The sequence below is a fragment of the Leopardus geoffroyi genome, chromosome D1 (assembly GCF_018350155.1).
Source record: "Leopardus geoffroyi isolate Oge1 chromosome D1, O.geoffroyi_Oge1_pat1.0, whole genome shotgun sequence".
NCBI lineage: Eukaryota > Metazoa > Chordata > Mammalia > Carnivora > Felidae > Leopardus > Leopardus geoffroyi.
The window spans coordinates 103,456,885-103,464,409 of NC_059329.1; positions in this window are offsets into that span (position 1 = coordinate 103,456,885).

Sequence of the window (7,525 nt, forward strand, 5' to 3'; positions counted from 1 at the left end):
TCCAACTAATAACATTGATAATAATACCTAGTGTTTCCTGAGCTTTATGACGAGTAGTCACAAGGCAGCAAAAATTATGTCACGTGACCTCCACCAAGCCTTACAAACAAGATTCTGTTATGATCACCACTTTATAGATGGGAATTCTAGGCCTAAGAGAGATGTTAATAATTTCCCCAGGGTTGCATTGCCAGCAAACAGCAAAAACAATCTTCCGAACTGGGACTCTGATATCAGAAGCCACGGCATAAACTACCATGAGAAATTACCTCCTGATTAAAGTAATGCACATAATAGCCAGCACTTGATGTATCAACAGGATTAGTATTATTTTGTGCATGTACTGCTTTTGTGCATCCCCATGATTCTTTATGCTACTCTACAATTGAGAATTTCTTGGGTCAGAATTCATCTCAGACTTTGCAGGCTTTTTTTTCCCCCATCCCTGCTGATATGACAGCTCAGAATTCTCTTGGAGAACCAGATTTTTCAGTTCCTAAGGAGACACAGCATCTCTCCGGTATGTTCTTGCAAAGTTCAAGCCTCTGAATTGAGGCCTTTTATCCTCTGTGCATTTATGTGTTCATCAAATTGGAGGCTCGTGAACTAAAAAAGGTTAAGAACCACAGCTCAGGCTGTCACAACTAAGCAGGACTGCACCATTTATGAGGAGCTGAGGTTTGCAGCCTTTCTCCCTACTCTGAGATTTCTTTTCAAAATTTTGTTTAAATATTTATTTATTTTTGAGAGAGAGAAACAGATAGACAGAGCATGAGCGGGGCAGGGGCAGAAAGAGAGGCAGACACAGAATCTGAAGCAGGCTATAGGTTCCTAGCTGTCAGCACAGATTCCGACGCGGAGCTTGAACCCATGAACCGTGAGATCATGACCTGAGCTGAACACTTAACCAACTGAGCCACTCAGGTGCCCCTTTACTCTGAGATTTCTATATTCAATTCCAGACCTCATCTAGATTTTCTTTCTGTCAAGCTCTGTGCAACACTGGTATCATTCCACAAGTCCCCCACAAAAATTCTGTGCTATCAAGCAATTTTAAAAGTTGGAAAGAAAACTTAAATACCCCCATCCTACAGAGTCCAACACCCATTAGCCTATTAAAGTCACTGCTGAGAAGTATTGTAGCTAAGAAAGCTGTTGAACTTAGTTCTTATAGAAATGCATTTTGCTAGGTAAACCTGTTAACTCCTCATAGTGTTAGTTAGCATTCAGGGGAAAAAATTCCCTCTTAGAAGCGTGTCACCCGTGAAATCCCTACAAACTGTCCCCTGGGAACAAGGTAGTTCAGAGTTCTACTCCGAACATTTCATGCCAGCCTTCAGGACAGCCACATATAATATGCCTCTTTCATGACTCTGTCTCATTAGCTTGAGCATCCTGGGAGGATTCGTTTTGTCATGTTTACCTTTCAAACACCATCAACACATCTGGAATGTATTAGTTATCAATATATATTTGGGGAATTAATGAGTAGTTCAGAAACTTTTGTTTGCTTCCAGGACAGAGGGGTTCCCTGGCGCTTGGGACTTTCAGTGCTAAATCCAGAAAGTCCCAGGCAAACGGGGACAAACTGGTCATATGCCAGGTGGCAGTGACTTCTTGTTGTGTTGATTTTTATTTTTCGTTATCTTATTTGTGCACTCCCTGCGTGTGCTGGGAATTGAGTTAAACACTGGCCATGAATTCATTTGTTTAACCCTCAAAACAATCCTAGGAAATAGGTATTGTTTCGTCTTCATTTCACTGACGAGGAAACGAAGACAAAGGTTTCATGCTTTGCCCAAGAATAGACGGCCTTAACCCCCATCTGGCTCTAGGGCCCATGTCCTTAACCGTTTTTCTATTCTGCCTTCAAAAATGAATTCTGCAGGTACAGAAAAGAGAATAAGGCCGTGAAATTCATCTTTGAAAATAAACGCTTAGTAATTCATGTGGAAACTAATGTGGACAAGCCTAATCCACTCCCTGTTGGATGAGATAGAGACAGGGAGAGAAAGGAATCTGGAAAAGCCATAATCTTGACATTAATCCAGAAAGCGAGTGAATTTAAATATGAGCTTTTAATATCTTATAAACAGGCCAAGCAAGCCCAGAACTATTTTTAGCTCTGAGTTATGAAACACAATCACATGGGCAGGTGGCCTACATTTTCCGTTTTACATTTGGTGAGGAGTTTTGCGATCTAAGTGAGAATGACATCCTACCGACCATGTTTCCAAAAGGCAGCCACAGCCCCATGGATTCCGAGCGCACGTAGCAAGACAACTAGTTGGTGTTGTGGAGGAAGAGATGGAAAATCTAGGTCTAGTCTTGCCATTGCCACTTTAGCAACACGACTTAGGTAGAGCCGCTTAAGGCTTCTGTGCTTCTCTTTCCTTATCTGAGAAATGGGAGAGCGTGTGGGGGTCTAGGTACGGAGGTAGGCATATACAGCTCCCAAAAAACAGAGTGGATTAGAATCCTGGTTCTAGCACTTAGCGCCTGTGTATCTGAGCCTCGGTTTTGCCATCTGTGAAATGGGAAATTTAATTCATCCCTCACCCATTTGTTGTGAAATTTAAGGAGATAACATACGTTGAAATACAGAAAAACAAATCTGGCAGGGTACAGGTGCTCAGTAAAATTATAATTCCTTTTCCTTGAAGATCCAATCATCCATCCATTCAGTAAGACGAATCCTTGAACACCTGCTAGGTGCCAGGTAGTAAGCCAGGTGCTAAGGACCCAAAGGAGAAGATGACCAACCCCTTATCGTTTAGTAGGATACGTTTCTCCAGCTGGGTGACCTTCAGTGAGGTCACCTCACTTCTCTGAGCTTCTATAGAGCATCATATTAGGATAATGAATTCAATGCTAACAGAATGAGTGTGAGAAACAAAAGTGACAGTGCCCAGCCGAGCCTCCTGGCACACAGGAAACCCTCAGGAAATCCTTGGGGAAAGGAGGTGATGGCCCCTAAGGCTCTTTACCTCTCCAGGGAACGTGAAAGTCGTGTGCTTGAAACTCAGGGCTATTATTTTCTGTTTACTTCAGAAAACAAGTCTGGAGATGTAGGATTTTATCTCTGAGACCACAAAGCTCACCTTCCTGAAAAAGTAAAACAATATTATTTGATGGTGAGAAGCTCTCAGAATTGAGAGAGGGTGAGGAGATTTCTTAGATCATATTTTCTGGGAAACAGGCTCTGAGACTGAGATTTGCATGCAGGTGGCTCACTGGGGGATGCTCTTGGGAATGGCACCTGTCAGGGACAGATGGCGACAGGCCCAGACACAGGGCCTCAGCCTATCCTTTGGCGCTCTCTGGAGCTAGGATGGCCTTCAGAAGCCATCTCAAAGGAACAAGACAAGGGGGGCAGGCCTTTGTGTCCTTCACTGCGCAGTCTTGGTTGCCGGTTACCTTGGGACAGGTAGCTCCCTGAAGGCAGTTCCTGGAGGGAGTGCGACTCTGAGGCCCAGGCAGCTCCCCGTGGCATCACCATGGGAGACACTATTACTGGCATAAGAGATGCCTGGGATTGAAGAGAGGAAACGTGAAGGGAAGGTAGCTGGGGTCCTAAAGAGAAGTTGCTGCTAGAAAGACAACATGTTGGCTCTTAGATAGCACATTCTTTCCAGCTGTAGCCAGGCCCAAGTGTCACTTAGGTATAAAGTGGCCATTATCAGAAGAGAGAACCAATTATGTGTTCATAAGGACAAAGTGATTCTATCAGAAATGTCCAAGGAGAAGGAAAAGTGGGTGTTTGCAAGCATGGTATGGGACTGGCCACCGGCCAGCGCAGCTGTGATGTGCGTGAGGGTCTGCAGGGGTGGATCATGGCACGAGAGCGGGTCTCCATAGCAATAACTCTGGATCTTAATCAGCATTGTTAGCAAGAAAACGCGATGACAACACGGATGGCTTGGTAATTACTTTGCTTTCTGCTGCTAAGATAAATTTTGTGGCAATGCTTTCTCTGCATGATTCATTTTCCCACTGACTCACTAGTTAGAATGCTGACAGATTCCTCTTGTATTATTGCGGGTTTTATTTCTCCCTCTTTTTAAAATGTTACATTTCCACTCTATTTCTCAATTTCTTGAGGCTGGGATCTGGTGTCTTGTTCGCTATATAATCCCTGGTGGAGTGTCTCTCACATGCTAGATGTATCAGTTATGTTTTATTACGGGCCGACTCAGGCTAACATACAGAAAAAAAAAAAAAGGAAGTAATTTTGAAAGGGTATCATGAAGTTCACAGAATCTGTGGGCAACTGGGCAAAAGGCAGGAACCAAGGGCATTTTGGAAGACAAAGGGACAGAAGTCAGCAATAAAGAAACTACGTCCTGTCTGGAATGGCCCCACCTGAATCCCACCACTGGGGCAAATGAACCCCAAGCCTTCCTGCTGTGCATTATCTCTTGCCACAGGTTCAAATTTGGAAGAGTGAGAACTTCTAATTGGCTGAGCTTAGAACTCATACCTGCCCTCTGTACACCTCCATGCACTTCTCTGTAAGAATCTCTCTCTAGGGGCCAGGGAAGGAAAGGCCTCCTTGCTTTGCCTCCCCATATACTCGGGCAGACACAGGGGATTCTCCCAACAACCCAGTGATGGTGAGATCATTCTCCAAGGAAGTCACAATGTTGTTAAGAAGGAAAATGGATTCCAGATACTTCAAAACATGACCAATGTCTGCTCCAACAAAAGCTGAAATAACTTTTTGGGTGGATATGTGTTCACACAAAAAATGCCGAACAATTTACCTGAAGTACATAAAATGCTTTGACTCAACACAGATGCATGTGCAAAACTGTTCTAAATGGTCTACAGGAGTTAGGATTCCACCTTTAGTCCTGATACGTGCATGATATCTAGACTTTCCATAGTTGAGTTTGAATCTGTAGTTTAAATTGGAACATCTTAACTTAAAAGAGAATATTCTTCACAGTTGGGCACCAGCTTACATCATTCCAAACTTATTTTCCATTACTTCTCTTCATGAATATTACGTTCCAGACAAACACAACACTTTGCTGAATACATCTGCATAGTTTCATTCTCATTTTGCTGTGTCTTTTCCGAGCAAATGTTTTCATTTTTTAGTGCCCCTCCCCCACATCCAGCCCTCCCCACCTGGGCCAGGGATCTTTTCTTTCTTCATTCTACCATAGCAATTTATGTGTATCTCTTGTTGTTTTTTATCATTTGCTACGTAGAATTAAAGTTACCTATATGTAGGTGCTGTCTCCACTTTAGTTTATGCTATAAAGTTCCTAAATATAGGAACTCTGTCAGATGTATCTTTTTTAACGTTGTTTATTAGTATTATGAAATACATCTTATACAGAAAAGTACATAACATGACACATAACAGAAAAGTACATAATTTCTGTTTTGAAATATAGGAATGAATATGAACTATGTTTCATTTTCCTTTTTTAACATTTTTACTCTGATTACATGCATATGTGTATTCACACACACACCCCCCCACACACACACATACACAAAAAAGTGCATAAAACATGTAGGTTGAGTTTAGTAATAGTTACAAACACCAATATAGACATCATCCAAGTCAGGAATAGAGCAGAAGCCTATATGTATCCATTCCATTCATTCTGTTTATATCTGTTTATAGTTTATTTTCACACAACAATTGAAAATGGCTGAAAGAATTGAAAAATATCCCACAAAAGTATGTTTAACATCATCAGCAATCAAAAAATACAAATTGAACAACAATAAAAACCATTAACCTCTCATCAAATTGGCATAATTTAAGAACCCCGTAATCCCAAGTGTTGGCAGTGGGAATTCTCACACTGTGGATGGGAGTAGAAATTGGTACAACTACTTTAGAAAATAGTGTTCCCTTGTTCACCTCTGATTCAGCAATTCCACATTCAGACGTATGCACCCTACAGAACTGAATGCACATGTGCACTGAGACACATGACAAGAAGTTCGTATCAGCGCTGTTCATCATTACCCCAAACTGGAGGTGATACATGAACAATAGACTGAATAACTCAATTTTGTGTTTTTCTATTGGGCTGTCTTTTTCCCGCTGATTTGTAGGGAGTTTTAATATATGGGTATATGCATACCTACATTGACTTTGTATGTATGTGTAGACGCTAACCTTTTGCTGGTTAAACATGCTACAAAAACTTATACCCCCACACACACCCCACCCCCCCCCACACACACCCCTTATGAAATAATCACAGACCAACAACTGAGAAATCTCATGTCATGAATAGGAGGTGAGGTTCTTGGACTTGGATCTGGGTATCTGAGTGGTGGAATCCTCCAGAAGTTTTGCTATGAAACTGATTTCTCTGTAAGGACACAATGGCTCTCACAGGTCCAGGCTCTTCAACCGGTCAGATGGGAGCAAATCCTAACTGCCTGCAGAAGTAATGGACTGAGGAGCTGGTGGCCCATCTACTTGAAATCTGAGTGGTTTACTTTTCCTACAAGCCTCTGCCAACAGAAGTTCCTGCCATATGCCATCCCATCTCTATTCCTGGGTTCAGGTGGGTCCCTGGTGGTCAAAAACTCCCCATTCAGCTCTGCTAATGATTTCGTTATCAGCAGCAATACTATTAGCAAGAGGGTAGCAACTCTAAAAATGCTCTCCTGTCCATTATCTACTTTGACCCTATGACATCTTTGAGGACGATGTAGCCTGCTACTATCTCCACCTTGACATGGAAGGAATTGGCTCAGAGATAAGTGACTTTGCCAGTTTCACAGCTAGTAAGTGGTAGGGTTTTGACCAGAAGCTAAGTCTCCTATGTCGGAATTCTGGGCTCCTTCTACATCACCCCTTCAGAGCTTGGCTCAAGTTCCCCTTCCTCCAAGGAGTTTTCCTTGCTCACAGGATTCTGTCTCGTCTCTGAAGAGTTCTAATTATTCTTTTCCATATTACCCACTCGACAACGACCACAAATGCCTTGAATTGCCATCTACCTTGTAGTACGTGTCTTGTTTTACCTGCATGATTTGCAAGCTGCAACCATTTCCAAAGCAAGAATGGTGTTGTCTGTGGCCAGGTTCCTTCAGAGACCTCACACCATGCCTTTCGTGCAGCCTGTGCTCAGGGCCCAGTAAACATTGGCTGAGGCTGGCTCGCTCTGTGGGCTGTAGCATCCAAAGTGTCAACTCCAACTCTCAAAGCTGAAAACAAATGTGCTCTGATCCATTCGTGTTCCGTGGAGTATAGGAAAAATTCCTGCCAACAAAGTTATTGAATCCTGAGTCATTAATCTCAAAGCACATTGCACCAGTGCCCATGTATGCAGGAAGATGTGCTTTGTTGGAGTAGGAATTATATCTTACCGTCTTACATTTGTTTGTATTCTCCACAGTGCATTTCCATACGGCAGGGACTTATCACGAAAGACTGTCTATAAATGATTTATACATGAAATAAGTCCTTTGTTGAAACTTACTAAAATATAAGGTCACTTGTTCTTTCTCAGAGAATGGGCAGGGAAGGCAAGACTCATGTTCAAAT